Source organism: Heterodontus francisci, chromosome 3 (assembly GCF_036365525.1).
Source record: "Heterodontus francisci isolate sHetFra1 chromosome 3, sHetFra1.hap1, whole genome shotgun sequence".
Classification (NCBI taxonomy): domain Eukaryota; kingdom Metazoa; phylum Chordata; class Chondrichthyes; order Heterodontiformes; family Heterodontidae; genus Heterodontus; species Heterodontus francisci.
In genome coordinates, this window is record NC_090373.1 from 199231498 (window position 1) to 199247914 (window position 16417).

The window sequence follows — 16417 nt, forward strand, 5'->3', positions numbered from 1 at the left end:
CGCTCACTCACTCACTGAGATTACAGAGAGAGTGAGCTGCTCACTCACTCACTGAGTTTACAGAGAGAGTGTGCTGCTCACTCACTCACTGAGTTTACAGAGAGAGTGTCCTGCTCACTCACTCACTGGATGTACAGAGAGAGTGTGCTGCTCATTCACTCACTGAGTGTACAGAGCGAGTGTCCTGCTCACTCACTCACTGGATGTACAGAGAGAGTGTGCTGCTCACTCACTCACTGAGTTTACAGAGAGAGTGTGCTGCTCACTCACTCACTGAGTGTACAGAGAGAGTGTGCTGCTCACTCACTCACTGAGATTACAGAGAGAGTGTGCTGCTCACTCACTCACTGAGTTTACAGAGCGAGTGTGCTGCTCACTCACTCACTGAGTTTACAGAGAGTGTGCTGCTCACTCACTCACTGAGTTTACAGAGAGAGTGTGCTGCTCACTCACTCACTGAGTTTACAGAGAGAGTGTGCTGCTCACCCACTCACTGAGTTTAGAGAGAGAGTGTGCCGCTCACTCACTCACTGAGATTACAGAGAGAGTGAGCTGCTCACTCACTCACTGAGTTTACAGAGAGAGTGTGCTGCTCACTCACTCACTGAGTTTACAGAGAGAGTGTGCTGCTCACTCACTCACTGAGTTTACAGAGAGAGTGTGCTGCTCACTCACTCACTGAGTTTACAGGGAGAGTGTGCTGCTCACTCACTCACTGAGTTTACAGAGAGAGTGTGCTGCTCACTCACTCACTGAGTTTACAGAGAGAGTGTGCTGCTCACTCACTCACTGAGTTTACAGAGAGAGTGTGCTGCTCCCTCACCCACTGGATATACAGGGAGAGTGTGCTGCTCCCTCACTCACTGAGTTTACAGAGAGAGTGTGCTGCTCACTCACTCACTGGATATACAGGGAGAGTGTGCTGCTCCCTCACTCACTGAGTTTACAGAGAGAGTGTGCTGCTCACTCACTCACTGAGTTTACAGAGAGAGTGTGCTGCTCACTCACCCACTGGATATACAGGGAGAGTGTGCTGCTCCCTCACTCACTGAGTTTACAGAGAGAGTGTGCTGCTCACTCACTCATTGTATATACAGGGAGAGTGTGCTGCTCCCTCACTCACTGAGTTTACAGAGAGAGTGTGCTGCTCACTCACTCACTGGATATACAGGGAGAGTGTGCTGCTCCCTCACTCACTGAGTTTACAGCGAGAGTGTGCTGCTCCCTCACCCACTGGATATACAGGGAGAGTGTGCTGCTCCCTCACTCACTGAGATTACAGAGAGAGTGTGCTGCTCACTCACTCACTGAGTTTACAGGGAGAGTGTGCTGCTCCCTCACCCACTGGATATACAGGGAGAGTGTGCTGCTCCCTCACCCACTGAGATTATAGAGAGAGTGTGCTGCTCACTCACTCACTGAGTTTACAGAGAGAGTGTGCTGCTCACTCACTCACTGAGTTTACAGAGAGCGTGTGCTGCTCACTCACTCACTGAGATTACAGAGAGAGTGTGCTGCACACTCACTCACTGGATGTACAGACAGAGTGTGCTGCTCACTCACTCACTGAGTTTACAGAGAGAGTGTGCTGCTCACTCACTCACTGAGATTACAGAGAGAGTGTGCTGCTCACTCACTCACTGAGTTTACAGAGAGAGTGTGCTGCTCACTCACTCACTGGATATACAGGGAGAGTGTGCTGCTCCCTCACCCACTGAGTTTACAGAGAGAGTGTGCTGCTCACTCACTCACTGAGTTTACAGAGAGAGTGTGCTGCTCACTCACTCACTGGATATACAGGGAGAGTGTGCTGCTCCCTCACCCACTGAGTTTACAGAGAGAGTGTGCTGCTCACTCACTCACTGGATATACAGAGAGAGTGTGCTGCTCACTCACTCACTGAGATTACAGAGAGAGTGTGCTGCTCACTCACTCACTGAGATTACATAGAGAGTGTGCTGCACACTCACTCACTGAGTTTACAGAGAGAGTGTGCTGCACACTCACTCACTGGATATACAGAGAGAGTGTGCTGCTCACTCACTCACTGGATATACAGAGAGAGTGTGCTGCTCACTCACTCACTGAGATTACATAGAGAGTGTGCTGCACACTCACTCACTGAGTTTACAGAGAGAGTGTGCTGCACACTCACTCACTGGATATACAGAGAGAGTGTGCTGCTCACTCACTCACTGAGATTACATAGAGAGTGTGCTGCTCACTCACTCACTGAGTTTACAGAGAGAGTGTGCTGCTCACTCACTCACTGAGATTACATAGAGAGTGTGCTGCACACTCACTCACTGAGTTTACAGAGAGAGTGTGCTGCTCACTCACTCACTGAGTTTACAGAGAGAGTGTGCTGCCTTCTCACTCACTGAGTGTACAGAGAGAGTGTGCTGCTCACTCACTCACTGAGTTTACAGAGAGAGTGTGCTGCTCACTCACTCACTGAGTTTACAGAGAGAGTGTGCTGCTCACTCACTCACTGGATATACAGAGAGAGTGTGCTGCTCACTCACTCACTGAGTTTACAGAGAGAGTGTGCTGCTCACTCACTCACTGAGTGTACAGAGAGAGTGTGCTGCTCACTCACTCACTGAGTTTACAGAGAGAGTGTGCTGCACACTCACTCACTGAGATTACATAGAGAGTGTGCTGCTCACTCACTCACTGGATATACAGAGAGAGTGTGCTGCTCACTCACTCACTGAGATTACATAGAGAGTGTGCTGCACACTCACTCACTGAGTTTACAGAGAGAGTGTGCTGCTCACTCACTCACTGAGTTTACAGAGAGAGTGTGCTGCTCACTCACTCACTGAGTTTACAGAGAGAGTGTGCTGCTCACTCACTCACTGAGTTTACATAGAGAGTGTGCTGCACACTCACTCACTGAGTTTACAGAGAGAGTGTGCTGCTCACTCACTCACTGAGTTTACAGAGAGAGTGTCCTGCTCACTCGCTCACTGAGTTTACATAGAGAGTGTGCTGCACACTCACTCACTGAGTTTACAGAGAGAGTGTGCCGCTCACTCACTCACTGAGTTTACAGAGAGAGTGTGCTGCTCACTCACTCACTGGATATACAGAGAGAGTGTGCTGCTCCCTCACTCACTGAGTTTACAGAGAGAGTGTGCTGCTCACTCACTCACTGGATATACAGAGAGAGTGTGCTGCTCCCTCACTCACTGAGTTTACAGAGTGTGCTGCTCACTCACTCACTGAGTTTACAGAGAGAGTGTGCTGCTCCCTCACTCACTGAGTTTACAGAGTGTGCTGCTCACTCACTCACTGAGATTACATAGAGTGTGCTGCACACTCACTCACTGAGTTTACAGAGAGAGTGTGCTGCTCACTCACTCACTGAGATTACATAGAGAGTGTGCTGCTCACTCACTCACTGAGTTTACAGAGAGAGTGTGCTGCTCACTCACTCACTCACAGAGTTTACAGAGAGAGTGTGCGCCTTACTCACTCACTGAGTTTACAGAGAGAGTGTGCTGCTCACTCACTCACTGAGATTACAGAGAGAGTGTGCTGCTCACTCACTCACTGAGTTTACAGAGACAGTGTGCTGCTCACTCACTCACTGAGTTTACAGAGAGAGTGTGCTGCTCACTCACTCACTGAGTTTACAGAGCGAGTGTGCTGCTCACTCACTCACTGAGTTTACAGAGAGTGTGCTGCTCACTCACTCACTGAGTTTACAGAGAGAGTGTGCTGCTCACTCACTCACTGAGATTACAGAGAGAGTGTGCTGCTCACTCACTCACTGAGTTTACAGAGAGAGTGTGCTGGTCACTCACTCACTGAGATTACAGAGAGAGTGTGCTGCTCACTCACTCACTGAGTTTACAGAGAGAGTGTGCTGCTCACTCACTCACTGAGATTACAGAGAGAGTGTGCTGCTCACTCACTCACTGAGTTTACAGAGAGAGTGTGCTGGTCACTCACTCACTGAGATTACAGAGAGAGTGTGCTGCTCACTCACTCACTGAGTTTACAGAGAGAGTGTGCTGGTCACTCACTCACTGAGTTTACAGAGAGACTGTGCTGCTCACTCACTCACTGAGTGTACAGAGAGAGTGTGCTGCTCACTCACTCACTGAGTTTACAGAGAGAGTGTGCTGGTCACTCACTCACTGAGTTTACAGAGAGACTGTGCTGCTCACTCACTCACTCAGTGTACAGAGAGAGTGTGCTGCTCACTCACTCACTGAGTTTACAGAGAGACTGTGCTGCTCACTCACTCACTCAGTGTACAGAGAGAGTGTGCTGCTCACTCACTCACTCACTGGATGTACAGAAAGAGTGTGCTGCACACTCACTCACTGGATGTACAGAGAGAGTGTGCTGCTCACTCACTCACTGAGTTTACAGAGAGAGTGTGCTGCTCACTCACTCACTGAGTTTACAGAGAGAGTGTGCTACCCTACTTCGCTCCATCCCCCCGTCAATCGCTTCCTGACTCCTAAGTTCGATCCCTCCATCCCTCCCTTTATCACTCCCTCATTCCATCACTCTCTCATTGCCGCCATCTCTCCCTCCCTCCCTCCTGAATTCCATCCATCCCTCCCTCATTTCTTCCCTCCATCCATCAGTCCCTTCCTCCCTCTACTGGCCTCATTTCCCCACTCCCTTCCTCCCTCATTCCCTCCCTCCGTTTTTCCTTCTATTCCTCCCTCCGTCACTCCCTCCCTCATTCTCACCCTCCCACCATCATTCTCTCCCTCATTCCTTCCCTCATACCCTCCATCATCCTTCCCTCACACCCTCCCTCATTCCTTCCATCATTCCCTCACTCACTTCCTCATTCCTTCACTCCCTCCCTAATTCCCACATTCCCTCCCTCCGTCCCTCATTCCTTCTATCCGTCACTCCCTCCATACGTCACCCACTCCCTCCCGCGCTCCCTGCGTCACTCACACCTTCCTCCTTCCGTCACTCCCTTCCTGCCTCCGTCCCTGACTTCCTTCCTCCGTCTTTCCCTCCCTCCATCACACTCCCTCTATCCCTCCCATTCACTCAGTCCTTCCTCACTCCTTCCCTCCCACTGTCACTCCCTTCCTGTCACTCCCCTCACTCCCTCATTTCCTCCCTCCCTCATTCCCGCCCTCCCACAATCCCTCCATCATTTCTGCCCTCCCACAATCCCTCCCTCCCTCCCTCACTCACTCCCTCCCTCTCTCCCTCCTTCACTCCATTTGTTACTCCCTCACTCACTGACTCCCTCCGTCCCTCATTCGCTGTCCCGTTCCTTCCCTTTCCTTCCTCCCCTCGTTTATTCTTTCCCTCCCTCGCTCTCTCCCTCCCTCCCTCATTATCCCTCCCTCAATCCCGCTCTCCCACACTCTCTCCCTCCCTAATTCCCTCCCTGCCCGTCCCTCATTCCATCCATCCCTCCCTGGCTCATTCCCACACTCCCGCCCTCATTCCCTCCCCCTCCCTCACTCCCTCCCTCCGTGACATCCTTCCTCCCTCCCTCCTTCCTTCCCACCCTCATTCCCTCCCTCCCTCCCTCACTCCTTCCCTCATACCCTCACTCCCTCTGTCACTCACTCCCTGCCACCATCACATACTCCTTCCATCTCATTTCCTCCTCATACCCTCACTCATTACCTCCATCATTCCTTCCCTCTTGCCCTTCCTCCCTCCCTGATTCCCACACTCCATCGCTGATTCCCTCCCTCCTTCACTCCCTCTCTCCCTCATTCTCTCCCTCCCTCATTCTCTCACTCCCTCCCTCCCTCACTCCATCACTCACTCCTTCCCTCTGTCACTCCCTTCCTTCCTCCGTCACCCTCTGTCGCTCGCTCCTTCTGTCGCTTCCTCAGTCCCTCTCTCCTTCCCTTATTCCCTCCCTCAGTCCCTCCCACCCTCATTCACTCACCCATTCCCTCCCTCCCTCATTCACTCACCCATTCTCTCCCTCCCTCATTCACTCACCTATTCTCTCCCTTCCTCTGTCACGCACTCACTCCCTCCCTCCGTCACACCATCATTCCCTCCCTTATTCTCCGCCTCCCTCATTCCCGCTCTCATTCACTCCCTCCCTCCCTCATTCCCGCTCTCATTTCCTCCTCAAACCCTCCCTCATACACATTACCTCCATCATTCCTTCCCTCATGCCCTTCCTCCCTCACTGATTCCCACACTCCCTCCGTCCCTCATTCCCTCCCTCCCTCCATTCCTCCCTCCATCACTCACTCCCTTCCTCTGTCCCTCCCTCCCTCATTCCCTACATTTCCCTCCCTCCATCAACCCCTCCATCCCACCGTCACTCCCTCCCTCCCTCTGTCCCTCACTCCCTCCCTCATTCTCCCCTTCCCCATCCCTCCTTCACTCCCTCACTCCCTCCCTCATTCCCACCCTCCCACCCTGATTTCCTCCATCCCTCATTCTGTCTCTCCCTCCCTTCCCCCCTCATTCTCTCCCTCACTCCCCCCTCATTCTCTGCCTCCCTCCCCCTCCCTCATTCTCTCCCTCTCTCTCACCTTCTTACCCTCCCTCACTCATTCATTCCCTCCCTCCCTCATTCATTCCCTCCCTTGCTCATTCATTCATTCCCTCCCTCCCTCATTCATTCATTCCCTCCCTCCCTCATTCATTCATTCCCTCCCTCCCTCATTCACTCCCTCCCTCCCTCATTCATTCCCTCCCTCCCACATTCCTTCCCTCCCTCATTCACTCCCTCCCTCCCTCCCATCCTCCCTCCTTCCCTTGCTCATTCTCTCCCTCCCTCCGTCATTCCCTCCCTCCCTCTCTCATTCCCTCCCTCCCTCCCTCTCTCATTCCCTCCCTCCCACCCATTCTCATTCCCTCCCTCCCTCTCTCATTCCCTCCCTCCCACCCATTCTCATTCCCTCCCTCCCTCCCTTTCTCATTCCCTCCCTCCTTTTCTCATTCCCTCCCTCCCTTTCTCATTCCCTCCCTCCCTCCCTTTCTCATTCCCTCCCTCCCCCCCTATCTCATTCCCTCCCTCATTCACACCCTCCCTCCCTCATTCACTCCCTCCCTCCCTCATTCTCACCCTCCCATCATCCCTCATTCCTTCACTCCTTCCTACTATCACTCCTTCCATTACTCTCTCCCTCCATTCACACACTCCCTTCTTCCCTACGTCACTCCCTCCCTCCCTCTGTCACTCACTCCCTCTGTCCTTCACTCCCTCCTCATTCTCCCCTTCCCTCCCTCCCTCCGACACTCCCTCCATCCTTCCCTCCCTCCTGCCCAAATACCCTCATTCCCTCCCACCCCCCCTCATTCCTTACCTTATTACCTCCATTCCTTCCATCATTCCCTCCCTCCCTGCCTGTTTCCCACACTCCCTCCCCCCCCGTCACTCACTCCCTCCCACCGTCACTCACTCCGTCCCACCGTCACTCACTCCGTCCCACCGTCACTCACTCCCTTCCTCTGTCACTCACTCCTTCCGTCACAGAATCATTCCCTCCCTCCATCCGTCCCTCCCTTATTCTCTCCCTCCCTCACTCATTCCCGCACTCTTTCATTCCCTCCCTCATTCCCGCTCTCTTTCCCTCCCTCATTCCTGCTCTCATTTCCTCCTCAAAACCTCCCTCATACACATTACCTCCATCATTCCTTCCCATTCCCTCATGCCTTCCTCCGTCCCTGATTCCTACACTCCCACCGTACCTCATTCCCTCCCTCCCTCCCTCCATCACTCACTCCCTTCCTCTGTCCCTACCTCCCTCAGTCACTCACTCACTCCCACCCTCCCTCATTCCTTCCATCATTCCCTCATTCCCTCCCGCCCTCCCTCATTCTCTCCCTCCCATCCCTCATTCCCTCCCTCCCATCGTCCCTCATTCCCTCCCTCCCATCGTCCCTCATTCCCTCCCTCCCATCGTCCCTCATTTACTCCCTCCCACTGTTCCTCATTCCCTCCCTCTCTGTCCCTCACACTCACTCTCTCTGTCCCTCACACTCTCACTCTCTTTCTGTCACTCACTCACACTCACTCTCTCTCTCTCTCTGTCACTCACACTCTCTCTTTCTCTCACTCTGTCACTCACACTCTGTCACTTACTCACTCTGTCCCTCACACTCTCTCTGTCACTCTCCCTCACTCACACTCTTGTGCCTCACTCACTCACTCTCTTGTCCCTCACTCACACTCTCTCTCTGCCCCTCTCACTCACTCTCTCTCTCTCTCTGTCCCTCACTCACGCTCTCTCTGTCCCTCACTCACGCTCTCTCTGTCCCTCACTCACACTCTCACTGTCCCTCACTCACACTCTCACTGTCCCTCACTCACTCACTTCTCCCTCACACTCACTCACTCTCTTCTCCTTCACACTCACTCACTCTCTTCTCCCTCACACTCACTCACTCTCTCTCTGTCCCTCACAATCACTCTCTCTCTCTCTCTCCGTCCCTCTCTCACTCACACTCTCTGTCCCTCTGTCTCTGTCACTCTCACACTCTGTCTGTCCCTCACACTCTCTCTGTTACACTCTGTCCCTCACACTCACTCTCTCTGTCACTCTCTGTCCCTCACTCACTCTCTCTCTCTGTCCCTCACACATTCTCTCTCTCGCACTCTCTCTGTCCCTTTTTCTGTCCCTCACACACACACACTCTCTCTCACACTCTCTCTGTCTCTGACCCTCACGCTCTCTCTCACACCCTCTCTTTCTGTCCCTCACACTCTCTGTCCCTCTCTTTCTGTCCCCCTCTCTCTCTCTGTCCCTCTCTCTCTTTCTGTCCCCCCTCTCTCTCTCTGTCACTCACACTCACTCTCTCTTTCTCTGTCACTCACACTCTCTCTCTCACTCAGTCACCCACACTCTGTCACTCTGTCCCTCACACTCTCTGTCACTCTCCCTCACTCACTCTCTCTCGCTGTCCCTCTCATTCACTCTCTCTCTCTCTCTCTCCCTCTCATTCACTCTCTCTCTCTCTCCCTCTCATTCACTCTCTCTCTCTGTCACTCACACTCTCACTCTTTCTCTGTCACTCACGCACTCTCTGTCACTCTTACTCACTGTCCCTCACACTCTCTCTGTCACTCGCACTCACTCACTCTCTTGTCCCTCACTCATTCACTTTCTTTCTGTCCCTCTCACTCACTCTCTGTCCCTCTCACTCACTCTCTCTCTCTGTCACTAACACTCTCACTCTCTCTCTGTCCCTCTCACTCTCACTCTCTCTCTGTCCCTCTCACTCACTCTCTCTCTCTGTCCCTCACTCACTCACTCTCTCGTCCCTCACTCACTCTCTCTCTTGTCCCTCACTCACTCTCTCTCTCTCTCTCTCTGTCACTCACACTCTCACTCACTCTGTCACTCACTCTGTCATTCATACTCTCTCTGTCACTCATACTTTCACTGTCTCTCACTCTCTCTCTCTCTGTCCCTCACTCTCTCTCTCTCTGTCCCTCACTCACTCACTCCTCCCACTCACTTACTCTCCTCAGACTCTCACTCACTCTCTCTGTCCCTCTCACACTCTCTCTGTCACTCTGTCCCTCACACTCTCTCTGTCACTCTCTGTCCCCTACACTCACTCTCTCTGTCACTCTCTGTCCCTCACACTTACTCTCTTTCTGTCCCTCTCTCTCTCACACTCACTCTCTTTCTGTCCCTCTCTCTCACACTCTCACTCTCTCTGTCCCTCTCTCACACTCTCTCTGTCCATCTCTCTCTGTTCCTCACACTCTCTCTGTCCCTCACACTCTCCCCCTGTCTGTCCCTCGCACTCTCTCTGTCACTGTCTCTCTCTCTCTCTGTCACTCTCACTCACTCTCTCTCTGTCACTCTCTCTCTCTCTGTCACTCTCACTCCATCTCTCTGTCTCTGTCCCTCACACTCTCTCTCTCTCTGTCCCTCACACTCTCTCTCTCTCTCTGTCCCTCACACTCTCTCTCTCTCTCTGTCCCTCACACTCACTCTCTCTCTCTGTCCCTCACACTCTCTCTCTCTCTCTGTCCCTCTCTTTCTGTCCCTCACACTCTCTCTGTCTGTCCCTCACACTCTCTCTCTTTCTGTCCCTCACACTCTCCCTCCCTCTCTGTCTGTCCCTCACACTCTCTCTGTCACGCTCTCTCTGTCCCTCACACTCACTCTCTCTCTCGCTCACACTCACTCTCTCTCTCGCTCACACTCACTCTCTCTGTCTATCCCTCACACTCACTCTCTTTGTCCCTCTCTTTCTGTCCCTCACACTCTCTCTGTCTGTCCCTCACACTCTCTCTGTCTGTCCCTCACACTCTGTCCCTCTGTCTGTCCCTCACACTCTCTCTGTCAGTCTCACTCACACTCTCTCTCTGTCACTCTCACACTCTCACTGTCACTTACTCTCTCTCTGCCCCTCACACTGTCTCTCTCTCTCTGTCACTCTCACTCACTCTCTGTCCCACTCTCTCTCTCTGTCACTCTCACTCCATCTCTCTGTCACTCTCACTCCATCTCTCTCTCTCTGTCCCTCACACTCTCTCTCTCTCTGTCCCTCACACTCTCTCTCTCTCTCTGTCCCTCACACTCACTCTCTCTGTCCCTCACACTCACTCTCTCTCTGTCCCTCACACTCTCTCTCTCTCTGTCCCTCACACTCTCTCTCTCTCTTTGTCCCTCTCTTTCTGTCCCTCACACACTCTCTGTCCGTCCCTCACACTCTCTCTCTTTCTGTCCCTCACACTCTCTCTCTTTCTGTCCCTCACACTCTCCCTCCCTCTCTGTCTGTCCCTCACACTCTCTGCAACGCTCTCTCTGTCGCTCACACTCACTCTCTGGCTATCCCTCACACTCACTCTCTCTCTTTGTCCCTCTCTTTCTGTCCCTCACACTCTGTCTGTCCCTCACACTCTCTCTGTCTGTCCCTCACACTCTCTCTGTGTCACTCTCACACTCTCACTCTCTGTCCCTCTCTTTCTGTCCCTCACACTCTCTCTCTGTCCCTCACACTCTCTCTGTCACTCTCACTCACACTCTCTCTCTCACTCTCACTGTCACTTACTCTCTCTCTGTCCCTCACACTTTCTCTCTCTCCCTCACACTCTCTCTCTCTGTCACTCACTCCATCTCTCTCTGTCACTCATACTTTCACTGTCCCTCACTCTCCCTCACTCACACTCTCTGTCCCTCACTCACTCACTCTCATCTCCCACACACTCACTTACTCTCTTCTCTGTCCCTCACACTCTCTCTGTCACGCTCACTCACTCTCTCTCTCTCACTCTCTCTGTCCCTCTCACACTCTCTCTGTCTCTCTGTCCCTCACACTCTCTCTCTGTCACTCTCTGTCCCCTACACTCACTGTCACTCTGTCCCTCACACACTCTCTTTCTGTCCCTCTCTCTCTCACACTCACTCTCTTTCTGTCCCTCTCTCTCTCTCTCTCACTCTCTCAGTCCCTCTCACTCACTCTCTCTGTCCCTCTCTCTCACACTCTCTCTGTCCATCTCTCTCTGTCCCTCACTCTCTCTGTCCCTTCACACACACTCTCTCTGTCCCTCACACTCTCCCCCTGTCTGTCCCTCGCACTCTCTGTCCCTCACACTCTCCCCCTGTCTGTCCCTCGCACTCTCTCTGTCACTGTCACTCACTCTCTCTCTGCCCCTCACACTGTCTCTCTCTCTCTGTCACTCTCACTCACTCTCTCTCTGTCCCACTCTTTCTCTCTCTCTCTGTCACTCTCACTCCATCTCTCTCTCTGTCCCACACACACTCTGTCCCTCGCACTCTCTCTCTTTCTCTGTCCATCACACTCTCTCTCTCTCTCTCTGTCACTCACACTCACTCTCTCTGTCACTCACACTCACTCTCTCTGTCTGTCTATCCCTCACACTCACTCTTTGTCCCTCTCTTTCTGTCCGTAACACACTCTCTGTCCCTCACACTCTCTCTGTCTGTCCCTCACACTCTCACTCACACTCTCTCTGTGTCACTCTCACATTCTCACTCTGTCCCTCTCTTTCTGTCCCTCACACTCTCTCTGTTACTCTCACTCACTCTCTGTCACTTACTGTCTCTCTGTCCCTCACACCTTCTCTCTCTCTCTGTCACTCATACTTTCACTGTCCCTCACTCTCTCTCACTCACTTTCTCTCTGTCCCTCACTCACTCACTCTCTGTCCCTCACTCACTCACTCTCTTCTCCCACACACACTTACTCTCTTCTCTGTCCCTCACACTCTGTCACTCTCACTCACTCTCTCTCTCTCTCCTCACACTCTCACTCACTCTCTCTGTCATCTCGCTCTGTCCCTCTCACACTCTCTCTGTCACTCTCACACTCTTTCTGTCACTTTCTGTCCCCTACACTCACTCTCTCTGTCACTCTGTCCCTCACACTCACTCTCTTTCTGTCCCTCTCTCTCTCACACTCACTCTCTTTCTGTCCCTCTCTTTCTCTCTCTCACTCTCTCGGTCCCTCTCTCACTCTCACTCTCTCTGTCCCTCTCTCTCACTCTCACTCTCTCTGTCCATCTCTCTTTGTCCCTCACTCTCTCTGTCCCTTCACACACTCTCTCACACTCTCTCTGTCCCTCACACTCTCTGTCCCTCACACTCTCCCCCTTTCTGTCCCTCGCACTCTCTCTGTCACTGTCACTCACCTCTCTGCCCCTCACACTGTCTCTCTCTCTCTCTGTCCCACTCTCTCCCTCTATGTCTGTCCCTCACACTGTCTCTGTCATGCTCTCTCTGTCACTCACACTCACTCTCTCTCTTTGTCCCTCTCTTTCTGTCCCTCACACTCTCACTCACACTCTCTCTCTGTCACTCTCACTCACTCTCTGTCACTTACTCTCTCTCTGTCCCTCACACTTTCTCTCTCTCTCTGTCACTCTCACTCCATCTCTGTCTGTCATTCATACTCTCTCTGTCACTCATACTTTCACTGTCCCTCACTCCGCCTCACTCACTCTCTCTCTGTCCCTCACTCACTCACTCTCTTCTCCCACACACACTTACTCTCTTCTCTGTCCCTCACACTCTCACTCACTCTCTCTCTCTCCTCACACTCTCACTCACTCGCTCTGTCCCTCTCACACTCTCTCTGTCCCTCACACTCTCTCTGTCACTCTCTGTCCCCTACACTCACTCTCTCTGTCACTCTGTCCCTCACACTCACTCTCTTTCTGTCCCTCTCTCTCTCACACTCACTCTCTTTCTGTCCCTCTCTCTCTCTCTCTCTCGGTCCCTCTCTCTCACTCTCACTCTCTCTGTCCCTTTCTCTCACACTCTCTCTGTCCATCTCTCTTTGTCCCTCACTCTCTCTGTCCCTTCACACACTCTCTCTCACACTCTCTCTGTTCCTCACACCCTCTCTGTCCCTCACACTCTCCCCCTGTCTGTCCCTCACTCTCTCTCTGCCCCTCACACTGTCTCTCTCTCTCTGTCACTCTCACTCTCTCTCTGTCCCTCACTCACTCACTCTCTGTCTGTCCCTCACTCACTCACTCTCTTCTCCCACACACACTTACTCTCTTCTCTGTCCCTCATACTCTCTGTCACTCTCACTCACTCTCTCTCTCTCCTCAGACTCTCACTCACTCTCTCTGTCCCTCTCACACTCTCTCTGTCACTCTCACACACTCTCTGTCCCTCACACTCTCTCTGTCACTCTCTGTCCCCTACACTCACTCTCTCTGTCACTCTGTCCCTCATACTCACTCTCTTTCTGTCCCTCTCTCTCTCACACTCACTCTCTTTCTGTCCCTCTCTCTCTCACTCTCTCGGTCCCTCTCTCTTTGTCCCTTCACACAGTCTCTCTCACACTCTCTGTCCCTCACACTCTCCCCCTTTCTGTCCCTCGCACTCTCTCTGTCACTGTCACTCACCTCTCTGCCCCTCACACTGTCTCTCTCTCTCTCTCTCTGTCACTCTCACTCACTCTCTGTCTGTCACTCTCACTCACTCTCTCTCTGTCCCACTCTCTCTCTCTCTGTCACTCTCACTCCATCTCTCTGTCACTCGCACTCCATCTCTCTCTCTGTCCCTCACACACTCTCTCCCTCTCTGTCCCTCACACTCTCTCTCTCTGTCACTCTCACTCCATCTCTCTCTGTCATTCATATTCTCTCTGTCACTCATACTTTCACTGTCCCTCACTCTCCCTCACTCACTCTCTCTCTGTCCCTCACTCACTCACTCTCTTCTCCCACACACTCACTTACTCTCTTCTCTGTCCCTCACACTCTCTCTCTCACTCACTCTCTCTTTCTCCTCAGACTCTAACTCACTCTCTCTGTCCCTCTCACACTCTCTCTGTCTCCTACACTCACTCTCTCTGTCACTCTGGCCCTCACACTCACACTCTTTCTGTCCCTATCTCTCTCAAACTCACTCTCTTTCAGTCCCAGACCCTCTCTCTCTCTCACTCTCTCGGTCTCTCTCTCTCACTCTCACTCTCTCTGTCCCTCTCTCTCTCACTCTCTCTGTCCCTTCACACGCTCTCTGTCCCGCGCACTCTCTCCCTGTCTGTCCCTCGCACTCTCTCTGTCACTCACTCTCTCTCTGCCCCTCACACTGTCTCTCTCTCTCTGTCACTCTGACTCACTCTCTCTCTCTGTCCCTCACACTCACTCTCTGTCCCACTCTCTCTCGCTCTCTCTCTCTCTCTCTGCCACTCTCACTCCATCTCTCTCTCTCTCTGTCACTCTCACACACTCTCTCTCTATCCCACACTCTGTCACTCTCTCTCTATCCCACACTCTGTCACTCTCACACACTCTCTCTCTATCCCACACTCTGTCACTCTCACACACTCTCTCTCTATCCCACACTCTGTCACTCTCACACACTCTCTCTCTATCCCACACTCTGTCACTCTCTCTCTATCCCACACTCTGTCACTCTCACACACTCTCTCTCTATCCCACACTCTGTCACTCTCACACACTCTCTCTCTCTCCCACACTCTGTCACTCTCACTCACTCTCACATACTCTCTCTCTATCCCACACTCTGTCACTCTCACACACGCTCCCTCTATCCCACACTCTGTCACTCTCTCTCTATCCCACACTCTGTCAATCTCTCTCTATCCCACACTCTGTCAATCTCTCTCTATCCCACACTCTGTCACTCTCACTCCCTCTCACACACTCTGTCACTCTCACACACTCTCTCTCTATCCCACACTCTGTCACTCTCACTCACTCTCACACACTCTCTCTCTCTATCCCACACTCTGTCACTCTCACACACTCTCTCTCTATCCCACACTCAGTCACTCTCACACACTCTCTCTCTATCCCACACTCTGTCACTCTCTCTCTATCCCACACTCTGTCACTCTCACACACACTCTCTCTATCCCACACTCTGTCAATCTCTCTCTATCCCACACTCTGTCAATCTCTCTCTATCCCACACTCTGTCACTCTCACTCCCTCTCATACACTCTCTCTCTATCCCACACTCTGTCACTCTCACACACTCTCTCTCTATCCCACACTCTGTCACTCTCTCTCTATCCCACACTCTGTCACTCTCACACACTCTCTCTCTATCCCACACACTGTCACTCTCACACACTCTCTCTCTATCCCACACACTGTCACTCTCACACACTCTCTCTCTCTATCCCACACTCTCTCTCTCTCTATCCCACACTCTGTCACTCTCTCTCTATCCCACACTCTGTCACTCTCACACACTCTCTCTCTATCTCTATCCCACACACTCTCTCTATCTCTATCCCACACTCTGTCACTCTCACACACTCTCTCTCTATCCACACTCTCTCACTCTCTCTCTATCCCTCACTCTCTCTCTATCCCACACACTCTCTCTCTCTCTATCCCACACTCTCTCTCTATCCCTCACTCTCTCTCTATCCCACACTCTCTCTCTATCCCACACTCTCTCTCTATCCCACACTCTGTCACTCTCTCTCTATCCCTCACTCTCTCTTTATCCCACACTCTGTCACTCTCTCTCTCTCTCTCACTCTCTCTCTATCCCACACTCTCTCTCTATCCCACACTCTCTCTCTATCCCACACTCTCTCTCTATCCCACACACTGTCACTCTCACACACTCTCTCTATCCCACACACTGTCACTCTCACACACTCTCTCTATCCCACACACTGTCACTCTCACACACTCTCTCTATCCCACACACTGTCACTCTCACACACTCTCTCTCTATCCCACACACTGTCACTCTCACACACTCTCTCTCTATCCCACACTCTGTCACTCTCACACACTCTCTCTCTATCCCACACTCTGTCACTCTCACACACTCTCTCTATCCCACACACTGTCACTCTCACACACTCTCTCTCTATCCCACACACTGTCACTCTCACACACTCTCTCTCTATCCCACACTCTGTCACTCTCACACACTCTCTCTCTATCCCACACTCTCTCTCTATCCCACACTCTCTCTCTATCCCACACACTCTCCATCCCACACACTCTCTCTCCATCCCA